The sequence below is a fragment of the Anas platyrhynchos genome, chromosome 7 (genome assembly GCF_047663525.1).
Source record: "Anas platyrhynchos isolate ZD024472 breed Pekin duck chromosome 7, IASCAAS_PekinDuck_T2T, whole genome shotgun sequence".
Lineage (NCBI taxonomy): Eukaryota > Metazoa > Chordata > Aves > Anseriformes > Anatidae > Anas > Anas platyrhynchos.
The window spans coordinates 36,324,245-36,337,973 of NC_092593.1; the positions used below are offsets into that span (position 1 = coordinate 36,324,245).

The 13,729-nt window shown below is 42.3% G+C and overlaps 2 protein-coding genes and 1 long non-coding RNA gene across 3 annotated transcripts in view; 2 read left to right on the forward strand and 1 right to left on the reverse strand.

The window, feature by feature from the left end:
* Positions 1–362, reverse strand: part of STAT4 (signal transducer and activator of transcription 4) — a 40,887-nt gene extending 40,525 nt beyond the window's left edge. Inside the window, exon 1 of the mRNA XM_072040507.1 lies at positions 18–362. The gene's annotated coding sequence lies outside the window, so the exon portion shown is untranslated. The remainder of the gene's footprint in view (positions 1–17) is intronic.
* A 1,118-nt stretch (positions 363–1,480) lies between these two features.
* On the forward strand, positions 1,481–9,277 carry LOC119717429 (uncharacterized). The gene is made up of 2 exons (XR_005266939.2): positions 1,481–1,786; positions 9,115–9,277. It is a non-coding gene; the product is annotated as an uncharacterized lncRNA (long non-coding RNA).
* A 3,738-nt stretch (positions 9,278–13,015) lies between these two features.
* MYO1B (myosin IB) overlaps positions 13,016–13,729 on the forward strand; it is a 104,164-nt gene continuing 103,450 nt past the window's right edge. Inside the window, exons 1-2 of the mRNA XM_072040493.1 lie at positions 13,016–13,142; positions 13,417–13,501. The gene's annotated coding sequence lies outside the window, so the exon portion shown is untranslated. The remainder of the gene's footprint in view (positions 13,143–13,416; positions 13,502–13,729) is intronic.

Here is a 13,729-nt window from a genome sequence, read left to right on the forward strand (position 1 = left end):
TTTCAAATCTGTCTTACCTCAGCACAGAGCTTGAATGGTAGGATCGAGTCTTTGATGTCACACAAAGCAGCTGCAGTCTGCCCTAAAGAGGCTTCCTTTGGGCAATTATTATTTTATTTGTAACATCGTGTGTTACCAGAAACCCCAGTCACGAGCAAGGCTTCTCCGTGCCAAGCTGTACAAGCAGCGAACAAAAGGCGTGCTCTCGGGAAGTGCCAGTGAGCTGCTGGAGCAGTGTTAGGCGCTGGGCTGGAGGAACATGAAACCTCGTGCAAGTGAGAAAGCCAGGTGCGGGAGATGTAGTTAAAAGGAAGGTGCGTGTCACTGCTGATGTGTAATTACATTTTCCAGACAGAGCAGAGGGAGAATTGAAAGTGATGTGAGACTCTCTGATACATAGGTAACTTCCAGATCTGCTGGTAGACGTCATCTTCACCATACATGTGCTTGAAATGAGATCAGGCTTTTTTTTTAATAGCATTTAGATTTTTTTTCATGTGCATTTTTATTTTGAGAGCCAGGATCATAACAGACCTCTGCAAAATCCTGATTTATAGAAGTGTGCACTTCTGCAGTCTCTGTATTTAATGTCCTTTCGTCTTGTACTGTTGCATATTTGTCCATTACCTTTTTCAAGTGAGATGAAGCTATAACGTACTGGAGCGTTTTCTTTAGGATTTTATTAAATAATCAGTGTACAAAACCACATTAGCATTTTCAGTTTGACAGTTTGACTTGCTCAGACCCAAATGTGTCACACAGAGAGGAGGAGATACAGCAGCACTTTACCTGTGCTCCTGTTTTTTTGCTCATGGACATCCCAGCGTCTAATTCAGAGTACACACATTCACGCACGTGTTATAATCCTCTTTCTGTGAGACTGCATACTGCCCTTTTGCATACGTGATGAATGATCTGAGGGATCTACTGGCATTTTCTCAGATTTGTTTCTCTACCATTTGGGAAATCTTCATAGTTTTCTAAGGTGACTGATTTTTACGTGGTTTATGGTGTACCAGTAGGCTCGTGTAGGTGCAACACTGGGACACTCAGCAATGTGAGGACCGCCCAGGAAATAACATTTATTAGTAATTTAATTTCAGGCTGTCAGTAGGGGGAACTATTGCACCACACTTTTTCTTTATCCTTTAAATAAATATTGATAGCTATTTATTTTCCTTTTGGATTAAGTACTTATTTTCTAAGCATCCTTTCAGAACTGATATCCATAATGGTCAGAAGACAGGTAGCTCATGCCATCGCAGTAAATAAAAGAGTAACAGGGATCCAGTCCCTCTGATTTTTGCTTGGCCCTCTCCACTAACCTAGAAAAGCAGCTTTATGATGGAGCGGTTGCTATTACGATAACGTTGTGCTGCTTGCTATCTGGTGCTAGCATCTATTCAGGTTTGCTTCAAGAGCCGGTGAGAAAAAGAATCAGGTAAGTGTCATTCCCCAAAACTAGGGTAATGAGAGGCTGCTCCTCACCTGAGGTTTGGAGAGATCGGTGTCCGGGAAGAGGGGTCCTCCATCCCTGCCCCGCTCTGTGGCACATGCTATGGGGAAGGCAGGATGATGGCCAAAATGGGGACAGCTGTGGGGCCAGCCAGGCAGGTGTGGAGCAGAGGGCAGAGGTAAAAAGCCTGGGGCAGCCCTGGGGTGAGAGGGAGTTTCTTGAGGGACATCCAGGCACAACAGCGTGGTGAGGCTGCAGCCCTCAGCTGGAGGTGGCTAGGAGCATGGGTGGGAACTGGCCAGCGAAAGGTTCAAGCCCTCATTGAGTGTGGTAGGTCAAATTTAATCATTGCTGCACAAGGTTTTGTTCCCCTTGGTTGGTGTTTTAGCACCAGTAAAAGTAGGCGAGTAAGAAGCAAGCGTCTAAATTGTGTGGGCTATTGAAAGGGAAGAAAAAGTCTCAAGCAATGGAGAAGTAATCCTGGACATGGTAATCTTCTAATCAAAAGTTCACAAAGTTGTTTCTAGGAATACTGAGACAATTTGTTGCTTTGATCTGTTGGCCCAACCTGTAATCAAGGTTTTAAACTCTTGTGTTTGGCCTCTGGTCATTACACTCCTTGACTAACCTTTAATTAGAGCGTGTCATCTATCTTTTACATAAAGGAGACATTTAGCTTGAACATGCTGTACATGCTTTATGTCTTGGATCTGAACTCTTCACAGATTTTCTTGTATTCAGAACAAGGACTTCTAGTCTCAGCGAGACTAGTAAACACTGTAATCATGAGAAATTGTCTTGCTGGCACTGTGGTTCCTCCCCGTCAGCACAGCATAAATCAGAAGTCATGCGTGCAGGTCACATCCCTTACTGTCCTCTGTTTGGAGGAAAAGACAGCAACGTTGTCCTGAAGTTGCATGTTCTAACAAGCTGTGCATGAGATCTCTTAGCTCTGTTTGTGTGTAGCTAAAAGAATGATTGTTATGCTTAGAAAAAAAGTTTGTTGTTGTTGTTTTGGTTTTGGTTGTTGGTTATCAATTGCTGAAAATCTTTGTTTTCCAGCTTCCAGTAATGAATAAGCCATATGTGCAGATGTATACATCTGTCTGAAGTAAAAATACATATCTTACCCAAATTCAAAATCATACTAGCTAGAAAAAAAAAATCAAAATTAACTGGTTATGTAGATAATAGTGACAAGTCAGGAACTACAGAAAATTGAAATTGGCTTCCACTGAGCTGGGAATATAATTAATTTTAATTTAATATGTATAAGATTGCTTTAACCCTTCCGTCTCCTAAATGATTTCATGCAAGATTAACTTTTGCTTTTCCTCAGTCACTTTAAAGTCAGGTTTCCTTTTTTGGTTTTGACTTCTGTAGATTTTTAGGAATTCAAGTAGTAGCATTTTAGTGGACTTTTACATTTTGTGAAGTCTGTGGCATCTCGGGAAGCTTTTATCTTATTCCGTACAACAGCTTTCTTGTCAATTGGTGATGATCACTCTTGTTTGCACAGAAGTTGAGGACTTTGTGATTACTGTTTTCCGAAGCAGAGTGTGAGAAAGGAATACAATATTAATGTGATTTGGGCAATGCTGCGTTTCTGTATGCATGTTCCTGTGAGATGTAACTTGGAGGGCAAAAAGGAGAATGTCTTGGTAGTGCAACTTGATTAGCATGAAAGGCAGTGTTGACAAGAGAAAGGAGAATTTTTCATAGTAAGCTCACTTGGGACTCATGCTGTCAATAGTTACTTAAGTTCTTACTGCCTTCCCTACCCAGGATCAAGATGACTATGCATAATGGTAATTTCTGAGCATACTTAAGAATATTTTCATTTTACAGTCTCTTAGGACCTTAGAGGAGTCCTTGAGTTTTATTAAGCTTGCTAGTATATGCTAATTACAGAAAGCAATTTGGTGCTGAACAGCGACTTCCAAATACAAAGATCAATAATTTTAGAATTAGTAATGGATCATACTCAGGGAAGATAACTTGGTTAATTAATTTAATAAAGTCCTTTCACAAAGGGAGCAATTAAACCAAAGTTTGATTATTTCTGCTTGATAATATTTGAAATATTCCATATTAAAGTTGGAGTTTTTAACTCTGATGGTGCCAAAAGAACCTCTTGATTTATACTACTCTCTGAACCTCCTTATCTATTTATTCTGTTTATATAAGAAAACACACATCTTCAGAACTGATGTCTGTTTTCTCCTTGGCTAGGCAATAAGAAAAAAACAAATTGGAAGCGGTTGTACAGTTGACCTTAATTGTGTTGTTGGATATCACGAGGAGGATGGCAATCATGTGCCCATTATGGGCTCATTGTTTTACTTCTAGGCTGTCTGAAAGTGTTATTTGCTTTGATCCTTTTATTCATCTTAAGCCTCCTGTAACAAATAGCTGGGGCTCAGTTTTTCATTTATTTATTTATTTATTTATTCTCAGCTGCTTAGCACACTGTAAGGGCCCCTGTTATGTAGGGGAAGGCTAATTGCAGGCTGTCATGTCCCTCACTTAGTGCAATTCCTATGGTGGTGGGGAAGGAGGAGAGAGATGGATGAGCATATAATGATACTGGATTTATTTTGAAAATCATTATCATTTCTGAATTTTCCAAGTTTACTTTTTTTTTTTCCTAGCTTGTTTCAAAATTCTCAGTATGACTCAATTTTCAGTATGATTGGTTCACGCCAGAAGTCAAAACAAGCTTATTTTCACTAGGAGGCAATGGAAGCATTTGGTGGTGTGAGAGTCAAAAATGAGAGCTGAAGACCCTGTGTGAAATTAGCACAGGAAGTTGTTGTGTTGGTATGATCAAAACGTGCTTTACTTCGTTGTCTTCACAAGGAGAAAGGTGGTTTCTGGAGCTTGCTAACATCGGGGGAAATATTAGTGAAGACAAAAGCAGCCTGTGGCCACCGAAGGACATAGGGCAAACCAAAGCTCAATTCTTTCTTCAGCCTGAGGTCCTTCAAACCCGCATCTCACGCCTTCCCCGTAAGCGCTTTGCTGCTGCTGAGGCTCCTGTGGGGTGGGGAGTGCGTTCTCCTCTTTCTCCTGGAGCAACAGATGCGAGGCTCAGGGAGAAAGCGTGCTGATTCACTGGGGCCTGCTTATTCAGGCGCCCCGTCGACAGAGTCCAAGGGCGTTGTGCTGCGTGCGAAGCAGTTACCACGTCTGGTGTACGTGGAGCAGGAGTCACAGCCTTCCCAGCAAGAGCTGGGGCCCTTGTGGTTGGGCCAGTTCGTGCTTTCGTTCCTGCTCAGGGTGAGGTGGCGCAGCGTCAGCTGTGGGAGAAAGTACTCAGCACTTCCAAGGGCTGCGCTCCTTAGCCTGGCTCCCCAGTGCCACCCAAATTTTGTCTTAAGTGTGTTTACGATCTTGTCTTGAATCATAAATGAGGTGCTCTTAAAATACGAGCCACAAATCACTTTTTTTTTTTCTAATGTTCTCTGACTCACTTTTCGCTTTTATTATTTAATGATAGGTTTTTTTTCACATCTCTCAACGTTTTGAATGTGGAATGAAGGGTTGCTCTTTGAACAGATTGCGTCACTGATCCTAAAGCCAGCATGGGTGGAAATCCATGATATCAACTTTCCTCTTCTCACCTCTGGTTTATGATCCCCACGATTTGTCTGGTGAGAATCTGGGACTATTAGACGCCCAGTCAGGGCACCCTGAGGGTGAGATGAGGCCATCTAGATCAGTGCTTCTCAGGCGTGTTTTTTGCTAAATCAAATGTCTTCTTAAACATGTTGGAAGAAATTTGGGCATTGTGAAGCTCCTTTGGGGAAAAAAAAAAAAAAAAAAGCATCACAGATGCATTGGGGAGTGCTGCCACAGTACTTTGCCTACAGTTTTTGGCTGTAAACGAAAAGCTTTTGAACTACCATAATTTTTCCAGTGCTGGTTTCTGTTTAGTTCTTCCCATACCTACAAGTGCATGCTTATTTTTTGAAAATCTTACTTGGTGTACGGGTTGTTTTGCAAACCGCTGCGAGGGGTTTATGACCTACTTTGACCCAGAGGCTGAGAAGCGCTGCTCCGGTAGCTGCAGCGGCACAGCTAACCCGCACCACTAGCATTATCTCCTGTCAGAAAGAAACCACGGATTCCTCTGAGAACAGAGCAAGAAGTTCTCAGTTCAACTCGTGCTAACATCTTTTGTGGTATATTTTTTCAGACTTTGTTGTACAAGCCATCTCTCTCTCTATATATACCTATGTAAGTATAGATAGTGAGAGCTGCTGCTGCTAAGGAAAGAACATGAAGCTGTCTTTGAACACAGAGCGGTCAGATCCATGCTGGAAGGTGGGATGCTATTGAAGGCTGTAGCTCGGGACCCAGTTTGCAGCTTGTTCCCTTGAAGCCCTATAAAAAAGCAGGCAGCGGAGGGGTTTTGGCGTAAGCCGTGTGTCACGCTCCCCTTTTGCTGGGAGAGGTGGCACAGCCGAGGGGCACCTCTGCCGTAAATCCTCCTGTATGGTAGGCATCTTCAGCAGAAAACTGAGCAGAACCATAGGGCAACTCGTGCGTTTTTGGAGAACTCAGACTTCTCTGCTTATTTGAAGATGGCAAGAATCAGTTCATGTAATGTTTTGCAGATCTGCTGAAAACAAGCGCCCTTACGTTACTTGGTCAACTGCATTTTTTTGTTTCTCTTGATCCTGTATAAATCTGGGTACATGTGGTCTTTGTGACATGTCTGTTAGCATTCAGAGGGGGAAAAACTATGAAGGGAATTCCCAAATTCAGCAGACCGGGGACAGTAAAGCATACCACTCTCTGATTTATTTATTTTTTTCCTGTTTCATCTGTCTGAAGATACAAGCACTGATAGGTTTACTGAGGCTCTCAGATGACAGGAGGTGATGTACTGTTGCGGGAGGTGTGTGGTGACTTGGAGGCGGTCACATCTGAATAGCGTGAATGCTTTTGTTTTCAAGCAATGGAGCTTTTGTTGCCTGAGTTCACCAACGTAGAAATGAGTGCTGGCTGGAAAAGGCACTTCTTGTGGCCCAGGAGCAAAGTCCAGAGTCAAACAGTGGAAGCCCACTTGGTTCAGGTTTGTGTGGCATGGTACCTGCCAGATCACAGCAGTGTTTCCTCATGTTTTATTTGTTCTGGAGTCTGCTTCAGCATTTTGGTATTGTCATCCAAGAGACTTTTCTAATTATGGTTCATTTTTTATCATTTTAAGTTTTTTTGCCTGTCTTAGTCTCAAATAGCTCCACTTGCTTGACCAGGAGAAAAACATGATGACCACTTACATGCTTTAGGGTGGGTGAGTGTGTGCAAGACTATGCAAAATAGGAGTATCACAGTAATATGTAACGAGCCTTATTCCAATAAAAATCCCCCCTTGCAATCGTTCATTCCCACTCAGCCCACAGCCAGCGTTAGGGCTGGTGCTGCTGTGGTTGTGTGCATAGCAGTGATGCTTAGGGGCTCTGACTTAATCTTGCTGAACATTGCCTGCAGCTCTCACCCAAAGTGCTGATTATTTGGAGGTAAACGGGCGTGCTGTTGGTGAGCACTAGAAATGTAGAAGGAGGAATAGAAGATGACAGCGGAACAATGACCAGCATTTGAAACAGTAGTCACGTTGCTCGGCTGCTTCTCCTGCTCGGTGTGTGTGTGGCAAAGCCCAGAAGAGCAACAAGTTTTGCTTTCTGTGCCTCTGTTTCCCCATCTGTAACACACAAATAGTTACGTCCTGCTTGCAAAGTGCTTGTGCTTTCAGATGTGAATCCTATTGTGAGGGCACAGGCATTGCTTTTGTTAATAGGGGGGCTATGGTATAAATAGAATTATTTTTAATTAGAATTACTGTATCTAACTTTGTTCAAGTAGGTGGTGTTACTAAAACCATCACGATTTACATAACTATGGACATCAGGTACAGTACTGGTCACTTTAAAGATCACCTCAGTCTTACCTGTCATCTTTGGTTCTTTCCATCTTCATTTTGCTGTTTCCCTGTTACTTTTTCTTTTTTTTTTTTTTTTTTGGCTGTGCAGCTAGGTATGAGAGTCCTGTGACAACCTGTATTTCTGCTGACATTCACGGGTAGGGATGTGATATGTAGCAAACCAAGGAAATACTGGTGAGACCACTCCAGCCAGTTACTGTTAGGTGTAATGTGGGAGGTTTCATACTAGAAATGTTCACATTAGTTGTTTACAGGCATATAAGTAACTACGAGAAAACCTTACAGATTTTTTACTTGCTGTTGTTTTTGTGTTCACACCGTAGTTTCTACTCTGTGCTTCTGTGGCACATGGACTTCAAGCCTTAAAAAGATAAAACATACAAAAAATATGGATTAAAATCCTTCTAAGACGAGTGTTGAAGTAAGCTCTTTTCTTGTCCCTAACCTTCTTAATCTCTTCTGTGAAATTTTTACAAAAAACATTTCAGCTTTTCCTGCTTCCTCCCTGTTGCCCTTGCCTATATATAAAATATCTCTGGAACACGAATTTAAAGCAGGAGTTCACTCATGAACAGACACCTACGTACACTCATCAAATGGAATTAAATACTTTCATGACAAAACAGGGTGTATCATAAATCTGTTGGATATATCATTTTAATTGAGCAAGAGTTGCTTGTAAAAACACTGGTCAAGTTGTACGTGTGTTTTTTTTGTTTTGTTTTAATAAGGGAAAAGATGATGCAAGTGCAAACTGTTGTCTTGCTGAAATACTGTAGGTGTAGTTTCAGTAGAGGAATAATACAATCAGGGCTAATATCTCTGATATTTCATCCTGCTTCTTATTTGAAGGTAGTAAAATACCCTTTCAGAGTACATGCTAAAACTCGCCACCGTGCTGCTTAGGTGTAACAGCTATCATGTGAACGCTTAATGTAAGGGAAATATTCAGAAAAAACAAAAGCTGATTGTTTCAGGCTTCATCAGACTGTGCTTTCTCACTCACCTAGAAAAGGTGCCATAGTTACACTCTAGACTTTTGTCAAAGTTAAAGAAAACTTGTCAGGGTTTTGGGGCTTGCCTTGTGTTCACACAGTTCCTCTCCTAGGTCGCTGGCCTTGAGACACCCTGAACTCCCTTACCAGCTTTATGTTGTTCCCCAGCAAGAATGGATGTAGCCTGATCATACTGGCACAGGAACATGTCACTTATCTTTCTGTACTTCTCTTGAGCGTCCGTGCCTTTTTCTGAGGAGGCAGTCCTGTTGGAAGTAGAATCACTTCTTCCAAATCCGCGCAGTGAAATAAGTCACAAATCTGCTGGTATGTCCAAATGAGGGTGGTGGTTACCCATCTACTCTAGGCAAGTGTCGTGTGTGTGTACAGAGCTGTTCAGCAGGGAATTCAAAATTAGGAAAACCAAAATATACGGTACTCTATTTATAATTCTAGGCGATGTTAAGCTCTCTGTTGTGGAAGGGGAAGTGCTGGATTTACTAAATATGTTATGCGAAGCCTGCTAATCTCATTTCTTTTCAATCATCACAACAATAAATGCGCTGTGCTATCTGTATAATGGATTTAGGCAGCAATCCGCATTGTAAGCTTATTTCCCCTGGGTATATTTGGTGTATTTTTCAAAGTCAATTTAGAAATTGCACGGATCGATTATAAGAGGAGTGCAGCACTTTCCGTTCAATTTTGTCTTACAGACTCCTCTCGCGGACCAAATTACCATGGGCACAGTACTTGGAAGGAGGCCGTGGTGAAATGGTGGAGCACAGCTCGACAGGAAAGGTGGTGTTAAGACATCATGGCTTTGGTATTTGGTGCTCTGGGCAAAGACTTGCAAGACCAGGAAAAGAAAATTACCTGTAAGTAATACCTGCACTTAGTCACCAAGTCTGTAGAGGCAGATATCACTGCTTCCACTTCTGTGCTCACAGGGAATTGGGCAAGGCAATGAATACAGCTAGATCCACTCACAGCTTTTTAAGTTGCAGCTGGACCTTTGAAGGGCTGAAATTACCGTAGTTTAGGCTAAACCTCTGATTCTTCTTGCCATTACACATAATCAGTTGAAGATATTGAGTTGGGTATAAACGAGTTTACTAATTTTATATACCCCCAAACAGAGCTGATCAAAATGTTTAGCTCCAATCTGCAAGGATCAAGCCTCCTCGAGACGCTGAGCTCTGCAAAGGGAAACTGAATGTCTGTGGCAACTGGTGTGCTCCTCCCAGACCTAGCTGTGCCTCTGTGGTATGACCTCTGCTGAGCAGTCAGCATGACTCCTAGCCACAAGCAAGATCTTCATTTCAGTGCCAGGATTCCTAATATATTTTGAGCACCTCTTTTGCCGTCACCTTAGTATTTAGTTTGGGACTTACTCCATACGAAAAACCAGAAGGACTTTCTGTTGTCCTCTTTCAGGAAAAGGTGATTGAATAACAGGCTTTCCATTCATCAATAACACTTCTTGTGATAGCTGTTGCTGTGGAAATGCTATTATGATATAGGAGGAAGGCAGACAAATAGGTTTGCAGCCCAGAGATGGTTGTTCTGCTGATATTTTTAGAAGACCTGTTCGTATTTTAATTATGCTCCTTGTTCAATTATAGAAGACAGGGTTTTACTGTGATCTGTGATATAACTTAGAATAAGAAATTGCCTCGCTCAGTAAGCAAGAGGAAGAATTCAGGTGCTCAGCCTACCGTGGGTTGCAGTATGCTAAAGGCAAGAAATTGGTTCCTTTGCTATGCTCTAAACTACTGTTAGTTTCCTGCACAGAGACTTAAGTGCAAACAAACTCACCAGTACATGAAATCAAGGGTAAAGCTTGAAGTATCACTTGCATTTTCTAATAATTAGAAGATACTAATTATGAGATTGCAGTTTAAAGAAACAGGTGGTGATCAGTTCATCTTTAAAAAGACTTCAGATTTCCAGCTGACCAAGAGGGAAGGACCCTGTAGAAAAGCTTGGTTTGTTCATGGGTGTGCATACCGGGTGTTTCTGCTAAAACTGATCTCCAGCTTTCTGCTGTCTAAATTCCTGCGTGGCTCTAGAAGAAGCTGCACACGTAGAGCCAGAGCTAATGGATTTTACAATTAAGCAGCTCTTTTGCTGGCTTACCGTACTCTAACTCTTGGCCAAGATGCATTGCATCTCACTCAGTTAATGCTATAGGTCTTTCTGCCCGACAGTCGGATAAATGAAGACTTGGTGAGGGTTGTTACCTGGTTTTCATAGCACCTTGCATATTTGACAGGCAACGCAGGCCGTGGACCTTAGGAAGTTTTAGGAATTTGCCTCTTTGGTGCCTGAACTGATTTTGAACCTCGGAGAAACAGCGTTTCCTTTGTGTTCAGGTAGTGTAAAGATTTCACTGTTTGGTCCACTAGCAGGCTTGTGTGCTTAGTGAAAAATGTTGAGCGTGTCGATTTTTTGAGGATACGTATTTTTAAGTCATTTTTCAAAATCAAGAAAAATTGCAGGGAAAATTTATTCAATTGCAGCAACCACGTGAGAGGATGGACTGACTCGTGAGTGATCAAATTGTGGATGTGTGTGATGAAGCGCAATTCAGATAGAGTTGTCATCCAGGCTTAGGTGATCCTGTTGGGACCAAAATGATGTGGTTTCTCCTCATAAAGGAGAGCTTGACGTGGAGTCCCTTCTTAAGGAGCAGGTAGCACCGGAGGATCCTGCAGGTGTGAAGTGCATGCTCCTTCAGCTCGTGCCAAGCAATGCCTCTTCAATGGTACACTGGGGCATTATTTTATGTAACTCGCCATCAGATGACATAAATTCCCTGACAACTTTTCACGACACTGAAGCAGGCATTCTTGGAATAGGTTGTAATACTGGAGCCAAGTAGTTAATCAGGTGTAACATGAAGCTTTGAAATGATTTACTGCCTGCTGGGAGCTTGTACTGGGACCGTATTGTCCTTCTGTATGTACTGTGTAATACTTTTAAGCTGTCCTTAGACAGGGCCCTATTGTAAACAAGCTGTCTGGCTTAACTGGGATATCCTGTAAAAATATGTTAATAAAAACTGAAATCACTGTAAAGGATCCTATTCCTACTATTTCTTCTTCCTGACCTATTCCCACCAGGAAAGAACAGCACACACTCTTAACTCTTGTGGTGCTGGTGCTTGGCTGATGCCTGTTAGATTTGTAATACTTGGCTCAAAACAGGTCAGTCGTGTGCGTGGTTTGCACAACGCAGAAATTTACACTGAAGTAGAGATTATTTTTAAGGTGTCAAATAATTTTGTTAGTGCTTCTTTTATTGCATGTCCCTTCAGCTAGTCTCAGCTTAGCCAGGTCTCTGGAGTGACTTAGGAAGCCGTAGTTTAAGTAAAAGGAGTTTAAGAAATTAGCTAATTTATGTTTGGTATTAGATCATCATGGCAGGGTCTTGTAGCCTGGAGCCAGCTAGATGCAACAGCAAGGCCTCACAGGGGAAAAGAGATTTGGGAAGAGATTGTGACAAATGTCACCAGATGTCATTTGCAGAGGGCGACTTCTACTGGATTTTCTATGTGGACATCGATGCCAAAAATACAAGTTCTTGCAAAATTAAGTGTCGATCCTTTAAACAGAGAGAAGATGTCCTCTGGTGGTTTTAGATGTGTGGAACTTCTCAGCGATAAAGGTGCTTAAAGGTGGACGCTGAGCCTTCACCAAGAAATCACTGAATGTCGTAGGCAGGGTGAGATGTCCAGGAGACCCTCAGAGGAGGAAGCGACCTGCAGGCAGGGCTGTTGTTTTCCTAACCTGCCTGTCCTTCCCCCAGCAACGATGTCTCTGCTAGAGGGACTTGTGATATCCTCCCTTTTCTTAACTAATACAGAATTTCAATTGTGCAGAAGGCTCCAAATCTTATTAAGCAAGGGCGTGGTTTATCCCTGTAGAAGGATGTGGTACGTGGGGTTGTGTGGTGCTTTGGGGAAGGCGCTGTGCGTGTGTGCAGCTGTCAGAGGCCATTAAAAAGTGACCTGAGCCCCTGCGAGCAAGCTTGGGATTAACTGTAAATGGATACAGGGATCTCCGTGGTTTTCGTATCAAGTACCAATGTCAGATTTCTGCATGGCAGCTTTGCTTTGGGGTATTCTGGTTACAGTACGCTTTCATGCACTTTTAAAAATGGACTGCACAGCAAGCCATCAGCTATGGGTACAATTTAATAGCTGAAGAGTTCATCTTTCAATGGGAAGGAGAAGAAGAAATGGATTTCCAGCATAGCAGTCAATTTAAAACTTAAGTTAAGAAACAAAAACAAGCAAACAAAACCTGACAATTGATTTTATATCACAAAAGACGATCTGAAAAGTTACTTTTCTTGCTCGGTTTTTAAATTTATAAATCTACTCATCTTTGTTCTGGAAAACATTTGTCACTGAATGCCGCAGGACATGCTGTAGTGATTGTGCTCCTTAAAGGCTCAGTAGAGTCTGGAAAAAAATTCAGTGGTGGTGAAGAGAAAAAGATGGTGGGGGCTAGTTTAGGTTTGGAAAAAAGCCTGTAAACAAACCTCTCACGGTGCAGACGCTGGTTTTCTAACAGGACAGGATTTCTAACCAGAGTGGTTAAATCCTCACAGGTGACAGCTTGGCCTGGCCCCTGTGATCCCAAAGGAGCGGCTCCTTTGGTTCAGCACATCTCCCATGCACGTCTTTGTGAACAGCTGTCTGACTCTAGCGGGTCACGGGTGTCCTCAGGAACTTCGGGTAAGCGCACAGTGTGCTTCGTTAGGGAAGAATGAATGATTTGGAGGTGGGAGAGAGCTAGAAGTGATTTCAGACTGCCTGAAAATGGCAGCAGTTGGCTACCAGTTGGGACTGACCCTATGAATTGCACATATTTGCAGTCATCTGGTCACTGCTACTTGACAGAAAGTAGCTAAAAAGATTCAGGAGGTGGAAAACCACATCCTTACGTTCGTAGAAATGTTTCATTTTTAAAGGGCCCGATTCTGTTACTACTTTTGTTTCTTACGACTAGAGCCAGTCCCAGGGGCTGTAGAAGCAGCTGTGCAGGACAGGCATCACCGCTGGTATGTTTTGGGGGAGAGAGGAAAGCAGGTTTGGTAAGTTTCCTTTTTTTTTTTTTTTTTTTTTTTGTCATTTGTTTGTGTCATTTTGTTGTTGCTGGTTTTGTTACCTGCTAGTTTGATGAATTTTTACAGTGACTGTCTTCACACTAACAACAGCTAAGGCAATCATGCAACATCGCATGCAAATGAGAATCAATGAGTGTTGGGGGGAAATAGAGACAAATTGCTGGATTTTAGTAAATGCAACTGTCGCCTCCCCCA